The sequence below is a fragment of the Dryas octopetala genome, chromosome 9, assembly GCF_963921425.1.
Source record: "Dryas octopetala chromosome 9, drDryOcto1.1, whole genome shotgun sequence".
Lineage (NCBI taxonomy): Eukaryota > Viridiplantae > Streptophyta > Magnoliopsida > Rosales > Rosaceae > Dryas > Dryas octopetala.
Window position 1 is genome coordinate 2,113,705 of NC_141374.1, and position 15,969 is coordinate 2,129,673.

The window sequence follows — 15,969 nt, forward strand, 5'->3', positions numbered from 1 at the left end:
CTCTCTCTCTCTCTATCTCTCTCTTCAATCTAGACGGGGCCAAGCTAGGTGGTGGGGCAGGGGCAGGGCTGGGAGGGGGAAGGGGGAGGGTCGGGCTAGGTGGTGAGGGGGAGGGGCGGGGCTAGGTAGGGGAAGGGGCAGGGTCGGGTTGGCATGTTGCAGGGAGTGGTGGTGGTGGGAGATTTTTTTTAAAAAAATTCATTAGTTTTATTTTTTAATATTTTTTTAGGAGAAATTACTTTTTCGTCTTTATGAATTGGTCACGTGACCCTCATGTGATCAATTTTAACATAATTTTTGACGGAGTTGACTGAATATCCTTGATTGAAACACTTGAAAAATAATAGTCCTTGATTGAAGCAAAGTGAAAACAGGATCTTCAACTGAAAATAGGGGGTATAGTTATAGTCTTTTTGCTATCATTTTCCCTATCAAAAAATTACAATCAATTGTCACAATCTTAATTGGATAAAAATTCATGTTTATTCCTCAATTAAAATCTGAAAATCATTTTACTTCCTAAAATCATAAGATTGCAATCTATCTAATATGTAGGCAATTTTTTGAATTCATTCAAAATCTAATTGCACCCAAGTTGTTGTTTGAAAACATATCCAAACACAAAACGACCCTCAACGTCGCAGTCTTATTGATCAAAGTGACTTGGCACCTGGTTTGTCAAATTTATGTTAGGTTTTAATTTAGAGTTAAAGCCTAATATGCCTACACAAGCCATTCTACACCATATGGAGCTGGGTTAAACTTGTCGGGAAACTGGCTAAAAATGGCAAGGAAGCGATACTGATCATGCTCAGCACTACAAATAAAATTAAATTTTTTCGATCATCCACTCTAGACAAATTTTGCACAGAAAATGAAAATCTTAGAAGTCAACCAAAATTAATACACCCATGTAAACTTTGCAACAGAAAATAACGTACCTATATTATTATATGAATTTTTTTTCAAATTCATTCAGAAGAAATAATTTTGCAATAAATGTATTATCTCTACAAATTAGAAAACACGTTAAAATCTTAAGTAACAAATATTTATTATATTCAAAAAATTAAAAATGATGACACATGTACACTAATAAATGCCAAATGCACCTAAAGGAGCTTAATCAAGTTTTCGAAAGCAGTAATAGTACAACCAAAACTCTAAGGTGATGGAGGAGTGCACCCTTATCCACAGAAAAAAAGGATGATATAACCCTTCTTCCTAAATAAGCTACAATGTAGAAGTGGTAAATTGTATGATATTATGTGGGATCAAACCCAAGTATTTATACAAGCCTAGTCTTAAGGTTACAAGGAAACACAGACTTAGTATCCAAGCAATATTGAAGTTCTAGTAATTACAATCCAAAATGGACTAGATAACCTTACGTACTAACATCCCCCTGCAAAACTGGACGACCTTGGATGAACAAGTTTGTCTCGAAGAAATAGAAAACCGAGCTCGGTGAAGTCCCTTCGTAAGGATATCAGTTGGTTGATCCGAAAAAGGGCAAGAATTAGACCACATGGGTGCCAAGCTTTACTCATTCCCTAATGAAATGATAATCCAACTCAATATGCTTGGTGTGTGCATGAAACATCGGGTTATCACAATACAAAGGAACACCGGGTTATCACAATACAAAGGAACACACAACAGAAATGAATGATAAAGCTCACGAAGGAGATAAGAAAGCCACATATATGGTTTCGGCACATTCTTGAGCTAGAGCACGATATTCGGACTCAGCACTTGAGCAGGAAAATGTCCATTGCTTAGTAGAGGTCCAAGAGACAAGATTGGACCCATGGAAGATAAGATAACCGGAGATGGAGCGCCGAGTATCAGGGAAACCGGCCTAATCTACATCCAAGTAGCCACGAATAGAAACAACACTAGGAGAGGGCTGAAACACAAGACCAAGGTCCAAGGAGCCTTTGACATATCGCAATATCCGCTTGGCGTCAATGAGATATGTATTTGTATGGGCAACCATGAATTGAGCAACATGATTGATTGCAAATGCTATATCCGAACGAGTGAGCATCAAGTATTGAAGAGAGCCAACAAGGTGCCTATTCTCGGTGGGATCAGTGAGTGGGGTGCCATCTTGGTTGGAGAGCTGGGTCATGGCGGCTATAGGGGTAGCACATGGCTTGCAATCAAGCATGTTACACCGGCGGAGGAGATCCACGACATACTTGGACTGAAAGAGGTGAAGGCCGGGACGGAGCTGCTGAACCTCAACGCTAAAGAAATAGTGTAAGGGACCAAGATCTTTAATATCAAACTCACGACCAAGAAGCTTGGTAAAAGATGCAATAAGAGCTGGTGTGCTACCTGTAAGGATAATGTCATCGACATACAATATGAGAACCACGTTTATAATTAAAAAGAGAAGGATTGGCTTGACTCTGGCAGAAACCTTGCGAAATGATAAAGGAGCTGAACCGAGTGAACCAAGCTCTTGGGGCTTGCTTGAGGCCGTAAATTACATTATGCAACTTATAGACAAAGTGAGAACAAGAGGGATCAACAAAAACTTGAGGTTGTTGCATGTACACATCCTCATCAAGAAAGCCATGAAGAAAGACATTATTGACATCAAGTTGATGAATATACCACCCATTGTTCAAGGCCAAGCTTAAAATAGTGCGGATTGTGGCCGGTTTCACCACAGGGCTGAGGTCTCATCCTAGTCAAACCCTTGTGTTGATGAAAGCCCTTGTCAACAAGACGAGCATTGTATAGTTCCATGGAACCATTAGAGCGTCGTTTGATTTTAAAAACCCACTTGTAGCCAACTGGTTTGTGCGAGTGAGAGGAAGGCACAAGGGACCATGTCTGGTTCTTTAAAAAGGCATTGTACTCATCAGACATCGCTTGACGCCATTGAGGAAACCGGGAAGCTTGAGTGAAACAAGTGGGCTCAAACTCGAAAGAAGAAAGAGAAGCCGTCAAAGCCACTATAATGGGATACCAAATGGTGCCGTCGGTTCGAACCTAGCTTGGGTTTCAAAATGCCAGCTTTGAGACAAGTGGCCATATAATGCCGGTTCGAAGTGGGAGCAGCGGCATCATTTGAGTCCGAAAAGGAAGAGGTAGGGGTGGTTTCACCAGGAAAAGCCAGAGGGGAACCGGGCGGTGAGGTCGGAGAAGCAGGCGGCGGTAGAGCGGTGATATGACCGATTGTGGCGGTGGAAAATCCGAAGACAATGGCTGTAAGGTGAGCTCAACAACGGGCAAACTTGGAAAATAAGAGGCCTATCTAGCAAAAGGGAAACAAATCTCATAAAAAATAACATGACGTTAAACATAAATCCAGTTAGTATTAGGATCCAAGCACGAGTACCCTTTATGCTGTAAGCTATAACCAAGAAAGACACTTTCAAGCGAGCGATGATGTAACTTATTCGAGATTCCCAAAAAGAGGAAAACAAGCACAACCGAATACACGAAGATGAGAATAAGGAGACCGACCATATAACCGGAAAAATGGAGTAGACCAATTGAGTACCAACGACATGAAAATGTTGATAAGAAAGACGACAGCTAAAGCCACCTCGACCCAAAGAGACAAAGGAGCATGCGCCGTGTGAAGTAGAATGCGGGTGATGGTGGCTATGTGATGATGCTTACGCTCAGCAAGCCCAATTTGTTGGGGCGTGTGAGGACAAGAAAACCTGTGCAGGATGCCATGTTGCTTAAAAATGAGGAAAAGATAAAGTTAGAATATTCACCACCACCATCACTTTGAACATTTTTAATAGTAAGATTAAGTTGATTAAGTTGATAAAAAAACCTCCCTTTTTTTGGCACATGGGATAAATCCAACTAAATCGACAATAGTTGTCAGTGAAAAGAACATAATAGCAAAAACCTGAAACACTAGTAATAGACGACATCCATACATCAAAATGCACAAGATAAAAAGAAAACGGTGCAATTATTTTATTAAAAAAAAATGGTAAACGATGAGATTTCCCAAGAGCACATTGTGCACAGGAATGCCTAATATTATGAAACCTAGAGCCTAAAGATAATTACTGAGGAATTAAACGAGAAATAACATTAGCCGACGGGTGACCAAGACAGTGGTGCCATAACTTGGACGAACATGCAACTAAAGCTCTTGGGATTGAAACGGAAAGAGGATAGAGACCATCCTTAATTGGGCCCTGAAATAAACATTTACTAGTAGCGCACAATATCAAAAATTGTACTCCAAGAGTCCTTATCTTTCGAAGAGTTGTAACAGGCAAATATCTTGGAGAGTTATGACTCTTCGCCTTCCAGACTCTGCAGTTGCTTGTCCTAGTGGTACTTGCCTCCTTTGATCTGATCCTCGTGGTTGGGCTCAGCCCGCGTGGCTTCATGTACCTCTGGGATTCCGTGTTGTCTTCAGACGATTTCCCCTACTGCATGGCCTATTCTATTAATTCTAGTGATTTCTCCATTTATTGGGCCAGTTTTGCAACGGCCAATATCTTTCCATTCCTGGCCCATTTACTGAAAAGTGCAAAATTAAGCCTAAACATATTGATAAGTATAAGATGAATATTCTTACACAATATATATATATCTATCTATTTGAATAATATGCATGAGATGGATTAACATAGATTTATTTTTTATTAATTATTGTTGATTAATTTATGCATACATAATGATTAATATTTCCTATACGATATGATGATCATGTTCTAACATAATGGAATGTTGGAAGGTTGTTAGTCATAGCGAGTTGCTTGATATGAGGATACTCAGAACACGAGAATTGGTTGGAAATGATATGTTTAAAGGATATGAGAGAATTAATGAAAGAAAATATATTTGTTTAGTTGAATCTAACTCTCAGTACGTACTAGGTTTAGGTTGGTCCAATATTGTGCACAAATGGCTCTTTTGAGGTAATTTGAGATGGCGACAATAAAATAAACAAGATGGATTGTTTGTGGATAAACCCACACCGATCCAACAGCCAACCATGGCTGGACACGTGGCCGGTCAGACCCAACTTCAGTGTTTGACTTCTCAGTGGTCAAAATTTGACCTCCATATCATCACGCAGCTCGGCACTTTCTCTGTCAGCTCAAATCGGATCACTACGGCGAGCCCTTCGTGCCCGGTCCAACCCGAACCGAGGATCTTCCAAAGCATTGAGTGTTCATCTTTTCCATGGTCATCCCAGTTCGGCTCGGCTCGGAGCCGAGGGAACGTCTTTTCGGGTACTAGCGACAACCAGCTGACTTGGAAGGATCACCACCTATTGGATTGGCTCGGTTCGAAAGTCCTTGTTCGACCCGATCACACATGGACTTCATGTACGCACATAAGAAAATGTGTTCGGATCGGCTCGGCTCGGCTTCCCGCCGCCATTTCAAGGAAGATCACGTTAGGACGAACCGCCACACTTAAATGCTCCTGATAAGATCTTCTGACAAATGGGACTTCCCAGCTTACATTCATGACTACTGAGGCAGTTCACCTGAATCTTCCATACTTGCATTCAATGCAGCATTGAATGCAAAGGAGGTGGGTAGCTGTGCATGCCACTGTTCACGACCGAACGCGTGGATCTTTCTCAACCAGCCAACCACATGCAGGTAACTTACTCATTACAATTTCCTTTGCCTATATATACCAACTTAGATGCACAAAATCAAGGATCTAGCTATCAATCCTTCACCAGATAAATACCTACACAAAACCTTCACTTACCCTAAGAGCATACCCAACTTGTTAAGAATAAACCCAGAACATTTACCTTGTTCTTCCCATTCTCCCAAGTTCATCCCTGGTCCTTCTTCATCTATTTTCAAACACCATCAAACACACGTCACTGACTTCGTCATCGGAGCGTGTTTGGCTGGTACCACACCGGTCCATCTCCTTTGATCTTGTTTCTTTTACAGGAAGATCTCACGTCATCATCCAGCAAGGCTTCGGATCAGCCAAGTCACCATTTCTAAGTTGTTGCGCGCATCTATCTTACAAAAACTTGCATCAACAGATTGGCGCCGTCTGTGGGAAGATCGTCTTCAGCCGTTGTGTTCATCACCATAAGTGCTAAGTTCTTCCTCCAAACAAGTCATCATGACTACCATCTTTCATGATAGCAGTTCTTCCTCAGGAGCGTCCCAGAATGATGAACAACATCAGCCTGAGACACCTGAGAAGACGAGGGGAGCACAACTCTCCAGAACAGCAAAATCTAAAGGCCCCTCAAAGATCAGGGCTGCTCACAAACTCCTTAGGGAGAACCAACGACATCTGGCCGCTGAGAATGCACTTCTCAAGCAGAATAATGAGCTGCTCGCAAAACAAGCCGAACTGGCCGAGGAGCTTGCGCGTCATCGCGCTCAGCTCGAGAACAGCGGGAGATCGGGTTTCCGATCGCGTCTAACCCGAACTGAGCAGGAGGCCCTTTCGCCGTCTCCTTCTCGGCAGAGTACTCCGTCCGAGCCGGACGACCAGCCCGCTCGGCAGGATGCGGATTGTACCTACCCGGGCTTCGAGGACATGCCCCCGGCCGAACAGGCCGAGTTCTTGAACGCCCACCGTCTCCTTCAGCAAAAGCAGGCGACCTTCAGGAAACACTCTCCCGAGGGTTTGAGGGGAAACCGTGCTAACCTGAACGCAAATCAACGACCTCCAGCCCGATCCAGATTGGGGGCTATCAGTCCAACTGGTTCGACCGAACCCAGGGTCTCAATCAGAAACAGGCTCGGCCCTACCGTCAACCAGGACCCTTCCACGTCGGGAACTCATTCGGGGAGACGATCTGCAGGTGATCGGCTGGGATCAACCATGATCATTTCCAACCGACGTCCGGTAAGCGAGAGGATCACTCGTCAACCGGTAAACGAGAGGCTCGGTTACCGAACCGAGCGTTCCGGGGAGACTGCAGCCGAGTCGACCATTCCCAATGTGGAAAATCTGGTCCAGACTTTGGTCCAAAACCAAATTCGGAGTGTCCACGATCGGCTCGGCCAGGTCGAGGTCTCTAGGGGGTACCTCGGCAGAACTGACCACGGGGAAGAACTCCCCCTCCCATACACCAGCAGGATCATGGGTGCTGAGGTCTCCAGAGATACCAAACCCCCAAGATGGATCAGTACGACGGGACTAAGGATCCCTATGATCATCTTGACAGCTTCAGATACGCCATGGAGGTCTGCCAGGGATCTGAAGCCACGAAGTGCAGAATCTTCCCTTCAACCTTGAAGGGATCGGCTCGGGGATGGTTTCGAACTCTCCAGCCGAACTCCATCGACTATTTCTCCGACCTCCGGAGGGCCTTCCTGACGAGATATCGGGTTGTATCCGAACAACTCTACAACTTGAACGATATGTCACTCATCAAACAGCAGGAAGGGGAGAGTCTTAAGACCTATCTGATCCGCTTCAACATCGAATATATGAAGTGTGACGATTGCGACGACAGATCGGCTAAGAATGCTCTTATGCAAGGTCTGCTCGCCGGGGGACTTCGCTCCCATCTGATGAGAAACCCTTCTTCCACCTATTATGAGCTTTCTGCTGAAGCCACCAAATGGGCGCGAGCGGAATGAGATGTTCAGGTGGAGGCCCTGAATTCCAAACCAACCCCGGCCAAACGGAAGGAAGGAGAAGTCGCAAGCCCCAAGTCCCAAGCCCGAGGTCCAAACCAAGAAGTCCCGGATTGAGGAACCGCACCAACTTCTGGGCAAGGGGCCCAAGTTCGTCCAGTACACAGAGTACACTCCTCTCAACGCCGGTCTGGAGACAATCTTCTCCAAGATCAAGGATCAACTCCCAGCTGCAAGAGAGATCAAGGGACCACCCCCAGATCAGATCAAGGAGGGTGTCTTCTGCAAGTACCATTCCAATCACGGCCACGTCACGGGTGATTGTTACGCCCTTCGCGACGGAATTGAGACTCTTGCCCGGACGGGTAAGATTAACCAATTCCTGGCCGGCGGGCCTAGGGCACCCAAGGCCGCGCTGAAGAAGCCCACCAACATCATTGACGTTCGGTACGCCGCCATCGGATCGATCGGCGGGGGCCCAACCTTCGTGGGAAGCTTGAACCGATCCTAGAAAGAGTACGTCAGACATGCGGCTCATGCTGACGAGTCCTTGTTGATCCAAGCGGGTCAGCCCAGCACTTCCAAAAGACAACGGAAGGACTGGGCACCGGTCACCTTTGAGCCAAACGAGGCAAGCGGAATCATCTTCCCACACTATGATCCAGTGGACATAGTGGCTGAGGTAGCCGGAACCACCATCGCGCGTTCCTTCGTCAACGGGGGAAGTTCAGTCAACAACCTCTACCATTCTACGTTCGAGCAGATGGGCATCGGCGAGGACAAGTTATAAACTGATACACCAGCCTTGATCGGGTTCGGGGGAGAAGTGGTTCAACCACTCGGACACATCTACCTTCCCCTTTCGCTCGGGAAGGGGCCAGTCAAGAAAACTTGCATGACGTACTTCATTGTTGTCAAGCGACCATCAGCTTATAACATCATCCTTGGCAAACCGGCCCTGGTCGACCTCGACTGCATCGTCCACTACGCCAACCTCCTCATCAAGTGTCCAGTGGGCGATGATTGCATCGTCATTCAGGGAGACCAGTGTTCGGCTCGATCTTGTTACGCCACCTCTATCAGACAGAAGGGTCAACTGCCGAACTCCAGGAGCTCGACTCTATAGCTGACTCGGGCAGGTGGCCGAGGGCGGAGACGTTCGACTTCAATGCCGAGCCGAACTCGGACTCTCGGCCCCTCTCGGCTGAGGCCTGGGAAGAAGTACCAATCTCGGAGGACACCCCAGATCGGCTCGTTCGAGTAGGAGCCCAGCTCGAACCAGAACATCGATCGGCCATACTCGACTTCCTCCGCGCAAATGCGGAAGTGTTCGCCTGGTCTTACGATGACATGCCAGGCATATCGTCTGACGTGATCACCCACAGGCTGAACATTGACCCGGGATGCAAACCGGTCCGTCAGAAGAGGAGGTCGTACGATCCGGTCAGATATGCAGCCATGGCTGAAGAGGTGACCAAGTTGCAAAACAACCGGTTCATCCGGGAGGTCAACTATCCCAATTGGCTTACCAACGTAGTCATGGTGAAGAAGAACAATGAGAAATGGAGGATGTGTGTGGACTTCACCGACCTGAACAAGGCATGCCCCAAAGACAGTTTTCCACTACCCAGGATAGATCAGCTTGTCGATGCGACGGCGGGACACAAGCTCCTCAGCTTCATGGATGCCTATTCTGGGTACAACCAGATCCTCATGCACAAACCCGATCAGGAAAACACATCCTTCATAATCGATCGCGGTATGTACTGCTACAAAGTCATGCCCTTTGGCCTCAAAAATGCTAGAGCCACCTACCAAAGGCTGGTCAACCACATGTTCAGATCTTCCATAGGCAAATCCGTGGAGGTCTATGTGGACGACATGCTGGTCAAAAGCATCAAGGCGGACGACCACGTCAAGGACCTCTCAGACATGTTCGAAGTCCTGAAGGAGTATCAGATGCGACTGAACCCAGCCAAATGTCTCTTTGGGGTTCGGTCAAGAAATTTCCTTGGCTACCTGGTCAGCCAACGGGGAATCGAGGCCAATCCGGAGAAAATCCAAGCCTTGATTAATATGAAGTCCCCAAAGACACGCAAGGAAATCCAGAGTTTGACTGGAAGAGTCACCGCCCTGAACTGGTTCATCTCAAAATCCACCGACCGGTGCCTCTTTTTTTTTCAAAGCTTTGAAGGGAGCAGGGAAGGGCATAGAATGGACCCCCCAATGCGAGCAGGCCTTTCAAGATCTGAAAAGGCACATGGGGGAACCTCTCATCTTATCCAAACCGGAGGAAGGTGAAAAACTCTTTCTCTACCTCTCCGTTTCTGACTCGGCTCTCAGCTCAGTTCTGGTGAGAGAGGTCGGCGGGGTACAACATCCGGTCTTCTACACGAGCCGAGCCCTCGCCGACGCCGAGACCAGGTATCCAAAATTTGAGAAGATGGCTCTCGCCCTGGTCAGCTCGGCTCGAAAACTAAGACCTTACTTCCAGGCTCACTCAATCATCATCTTGACTGATCAGCCACTCAGGCAAATCCTGGCCAAACCCGAGACTTCGGGTCGGCTCATCAAGTGGTCAATCAAGCTTGGCGAGTTTGACATCACCTACCATCCCAGGACGGCCATCAAGGGCTAGGCCATGTCAAACTTTATTTGTGAGTCCACCACCACAGCGGAAGATCCACCCTGCGCCGACGCTACATCAACCGCGTCCAATCCGAACACAAACGGCGATCGTATCCAGGCTGATCTCCTCACCTGGACTCTATACGTGGACGGATCTTCCAACGCAATGAGAAGTGGAGCCGGGCTTGTTTTGATCTCCCCAGAACAAGTCGTGATGGAGTATGCTCTTCGCTTCAGATTTCAAGCATCTAACAATGAAGCAGAGTATGAGGCACTCATTGCCGGACTCAGATTGGCAAAAGAGCTCGGCGCGGCCAGACTGAACATCTTCAGCGACTCCCAACTCATCGTCAATCAGATACTGGGAGAATATGAGACTCGAGAACCTAGCATGACTGCCTACCTCGAGAAGACTCGTTTGCTGCTCTGGAGCTTCCAAGAGTACAAACTGTCCCAAATCCCAAGGGCAGAGAACTGCAGAGCTGATGCCTTGGCACGCCTGGCCTCGGCCACAGATACCGGATCTGCTAGGCACGTCCTAGTTGAAATCCTGGATAGGCCTAGCACTGCCGAGGAAGGAGTTGCCATCATGCAGACCGAGGCCGAGCCGAACTGGATGACGCCGATCATCAACTACTTGGTCTCCGGGATCCTCCCCCCGAAGAGGGACAAGGCACGTCTCATCAAGACGAGATCAGCTAGGTTCAGCATGATCGATGGTCGGCTATACAAGAGGAGCTTCTCCCTACCCTACTTGCGGTGTGTCACCCCCCAAGAAGGTCAGGACATGCTGAGAGAAATCCATGAGGGGATATGCGGAAACCATTATGGAGGAAGAGCTTTCACCTACAAGACGATCAGACAGGGTTACTTCTGGCCTACATTGAACAAGGACGCAGATCATCTCTCTCGCGCTTGTGTCAAATTCCAGCAGTTTGCCGCGGTCTCCCATCAGCCTCCTCAATTGCTGACCTCTATATCCAGTCCCTGGCCATTCGCGCAGTGGGGACTCGACCTGATCGGCCCTATGCCGAAGGCGAAAGGGCAAGTCACAATGGCCGTAGTAGCAGTCGACTACTTCACAAAATGGGCCGAAGCTGAACCCTTAGCCACCACTACAGCCGAATGGATGGAAACCTTCGTCTGGAAGAACATCATATGCCGGTTCGGCATGCTGCACACTATTATCGCGGATAATGGCAAGCAGTTCGACTGTAAGAAGTTCATAAGTTTTTGTTCACGTCTGAACATCAACTTGCGCTTTACCGCCCCTTACCATCCACAATCAAACGGACAGGTCGAGGCCATCAACAAGATCATCAAGAAGACCTTGAAGTCCAAGCTTGATAATGCTAAAGGGAATTGGCCTGAACTCTTGCCAGAGGTATTATGGTCCTACCGAACTTCCTATCGCAACTCCACGAAGGAAACACCTTATGCATTGGCGTTCGGAACCGATGCTGTTGTTCCGGTCGAAATAGGGACTCCTTCATTCCGGACCGGCACATACAACCTGGAGACTAATGACACCGAACTTCGGCTCGGCCTGGACATGATCGAAGAGAGGCGAACCGACGCCAATCTCTGCTGAGCAGCCTACCAACAGAGGGTAGCCAAATACTACAACCAAAGGGTCAAACCCAGAAGCTTCGGATTGGGCAGTCTCGTCATGAAGAAGAACCCTCTCGCCATCAAGGAGAGCTCGTTTGATCCGAATTGGACCGGACCGTACAGAATCATAGGCATAGTCAAGCCTGGCACTTACAACTTGGCCACTCTGGCTGGGAAGCCTCTCCAGCATAGCTGGAACGCTGAACACTTGAAGACTTATTATCAGTAAAATGTAGTTAGGATCGGGGACTGTCCGACCTAACATTTGTTCCAATCAATGAAAGGATGAACACATTTTTGACTCATCTTCTTCTCATTTTTCGAAGCAAACACTGGGGACTCTACTCCTATACACTTCCAACAAAGAGGAAAGATCTAAGTGTTTCCTTCAAAAAAACAATAAACTCATGTGCCGAGCTGAAGCGCCACTTTCGGCCCGATGCTTGGCATATTACAGACTCATCAGGTCTATAAACTCATGTGTCGAGCTGGCGTGCCACTTTCGGCCCGATACTCGGCATATTACAGACTTATCAGGTCTATAAACCCCTGTGCCGAGCTGGCGCGCCATTTTCGGCCCGATGCTCGGCATGGTACAGACTTATCAGGTCTATAAAAATCTCTGTCTGAGCCGAAGTGACTTCCTACAGTCCTAATGTTCAACATGATATTTCTAAAAGAAAAATATACCCTCAAACTTAAACTTTCATCGCGCATGCCGAGCCAATCTGAAAGTAAGTTTGGATATTTTTCTCAAAAACAAAATTCCTAATATTTCAATGGGTATGTCGAGCCCATCTGGGATCATTAGGGGTTTCTAATTTCTGCTTATTTTTATCATGCTTATCAGGCTGATCTGAAAAAAGTTGCAATTTATCACTACATTTTATTCCATTGTTTTTATCATGATTGTTACTTTTATCATTTTCTTATTCATGTGTTACTTGTTATGTCTTTAGTTTCATCCTCGAGCTGAACTGACAACAACTTGTTTCATAAAGAAAATACTGAATAAATTAACAACATGACAATCCAAAAACAAATTGTTCCAAAATCAACCAAACCCGAGCCACAAATCGGCTCAAGAATAAATAAAAAAAAACAACACAAAAACATAACAAAATCGGCAAAAACATTAGTTTCATGCAGATCGCTCGGCAGGCCCCTCCAGGATCGGCTCAGTGGACTCCTCGGGGGACTCCTCGGGCGTCTCCTCCCCGAGCTGCACCACCTTGACCCCGCCGATCTGCATCTCAGCGTTGGGATCGGATTCGGGGACTGGGGGAATCGGGGTCGGCTCGCATTCAGGCAACGGAGGATCTTCCTGAGTCGGCTCTGCCACAGACACGACCACCTCGGCGGGAGCTTAGCAATCGGGAGGAGGAATCTCTTCCTGCTGGCTTTCCTGGGTGTCCTCCTCGCCGTCTGACTCGCCGAGAAATGACACATCCCAATCCGACCTCTTCGACCGGATCTCCCCCAGAAGCTCCTGATACCCCTCAAATTGGGCATCAGCAAGTGCATGGACGCTCGGCAGCCCAGCTTGACCCCGAGACTCAATGGCTTTCCGCTCGGCAGCCTCGACATCCCGCTGGAGCTCGTTGACGAACTGGCCAAGGCTGGCCACTTTCTGCTCAGACTCCAGAAGCTCCTTCCCGAGCCAAGCCACCTCCACCTCCCGCTCGGCCAATTTGGTCCGCAGACCGGTGGACCGATCACGTTCCGCCCTGACCAGCTGTTCGGCCTCGGCCAGCTTTTCCCTCAGCTCGCCGTTCCTCTCCCAAAGCCTCTTCATCTTCGCCTCGGCATCGACGGTGGCCTGGGCTGCTTCAAATTGCCTGAGGGCGAGCTGCAAAACGAAGAGAAATTGTTAGTCCGAGCCGAACGAAAAAAGCATAAAAACCGAAGTCAAACATACTTACCACCATGGCTTGGCGGGAGGCGTTCAGGGCCTTGCTGCTGAAGCTCGGCGTCTCCTGACCGGCCCAGAGTCCCTCCACTATCTTCGGCGTCACCACGCGCTTAAAGCCCCTGACGAACGGCTCGATGGAGGGATCCACCTCCACTGTCTTCATGGAGACCGAGCTAGACACTTCGGCATCGGCACCACTGGGCTCAGCCCGGGTCCTTTTCTCCGGCCGGGCCTCGGTCGCGGGGCCCTTCCTCTTCTCTCCGTGCCGAGCCGACCTCGACACAGAGGGCCCAGGTTGGGCTGCCGCGGCGACGGGCACTGGGATCGGTTCGGCGGGGGCCCGACCTGCAGCCTTCCTCTGGGCGCTCCTCTCCGCCCTCCTCCTTAGCCGGGCTTCCAGATCGGCAAGGTCCATTCCTTTCTTGGACCTCGGGTTCCACCTGGGTACAAACCAAGAAATCCCACTTGACCTGATCTGGGTCTCCCCGAGCAGGAACTTCGTGGACAGATACTTCGGTGGCAAGTCCCTTATGGCGGCGATCTGATCCCTAAGCTCGTCCCGAAGCTTGTACTTGCCCCAGCTAACTGCAAAAATGAAACAGAAGGAGTTAGCTTAAAAAAATAAAATAATAAACATGTATATCTACACAAGTCTCTCTCGGATCGGCTCTTCCAGGTATCCAATGCCCACCTGGAATCCTAAAGGCTCTGGGGACCCGGGCTGGAGGAGGACTGTTCGGATCGGCGAATTCCCAATCCCCAGAAACGAAGAAGTATCTTCTCTTCCAAGTCTTCTGGGAAGAGGGATTCCCAGTGAACAACGGCCCCGAATAGGCCTGGAGGTTGTAGAAGCCGAGCTCAGTCTTCTGCTTTGACCTCAGCGTATAGGAGCATAACAGAATGTCCTTGTATGGCACACACTTGTGCACCTTGTGCCACAAAATGTGCATAGACAGGATGATCCTGTATACATTAGGATTAAGCTGGTGCGGCGCTGCGCCGATCATGGCCAGCCAGTCCTGCAGGAAGGGGTGCAGGGGGAGCCGAACCCCGTTCTCGAACATCTCAGGGTACATGGTCACCCATCCTTTGGGTAGCTGTGCATGTCACTGTTCACGACCGAACGCGTGGATCTTTCTCAACTAGCCAACCACATGCAGGTAACTTACTCATCACAATTTCCTTTGCCTATATATACCAACTTATATGCACAAAATCAAGGATCCAGCTATCAATCCTTCACCAGATAAATACCTACACAAAACCTTCACTCACCCCAAGAGCATACCCAACTTGCTGAGAATAAACCCATAACATTTACCTTGTTCTTTCATTCTCCCAAGTTCATCCCTGGTCCTTCCTCATCTATTTTCAAACACCATCAAACACACGTCACTGACTTCGTCATCGGAGCGTGTTTGGCTGGTACCACACCGGTCCATCTCCTTTGATCTTGTTTCTCTTACAGGAAGATCTCATGTCATCATCCAGCAAGGCTTCGGATCAACCAAGTCACCATTTTTAAGTTGTTGCATCTATCTTACGGAAACTTGCATCAACATGGATGACTAATAAAAGTGAATAGGCCAGGGTGGTAGTCTAAATAACGTGACACTGGGAGCCAAGTGGTATAAGCATGGTATGAGGCATGCGTATCTATGTTTCATGGAGTAAGGCTTAACGAAAATATGAGTAATAAAGCTAGTATGACATTCATATTCATTATGATTCAAATCATTAATATTCGATAATACGCTGTGATTGAAATATATGATTATATGCCACTTAGTTTAGCATGGTCAATTGTTTATCTTACATTCTGAACGGGAGAGCCAAGAGAATGGACATATGGAAGAAAGTTAAAGTTAATTAGAGTTTATGTTGGAGACTATTATATGCTTAATGTTTGACAAGGACTTCTTAGTTAGAGTTAATATTGTATTTTGGATTTTTTACATCTTATGAGTATTTTTGTAATGTTAAAATTTATTAATTATTATGCTTTCACAATCTTGTAGTTATTCTGACTGGTTTACAAGTACGAAAATTATTATATTGTGGATCTATATTAGTGATAGTGGCAATACTTCCGTTTTTTTTTTTTTTTTTTCTCGTCAAACACATGATTAATATCACACCCTTCAGGAAAACACTGAAAAATATTTATCCCGAGTTGAAGGAATGACTAAAAAATATTGCATCCGTACTATATAATTTTTCTTAAAATATGTGTACTTTTTGCAC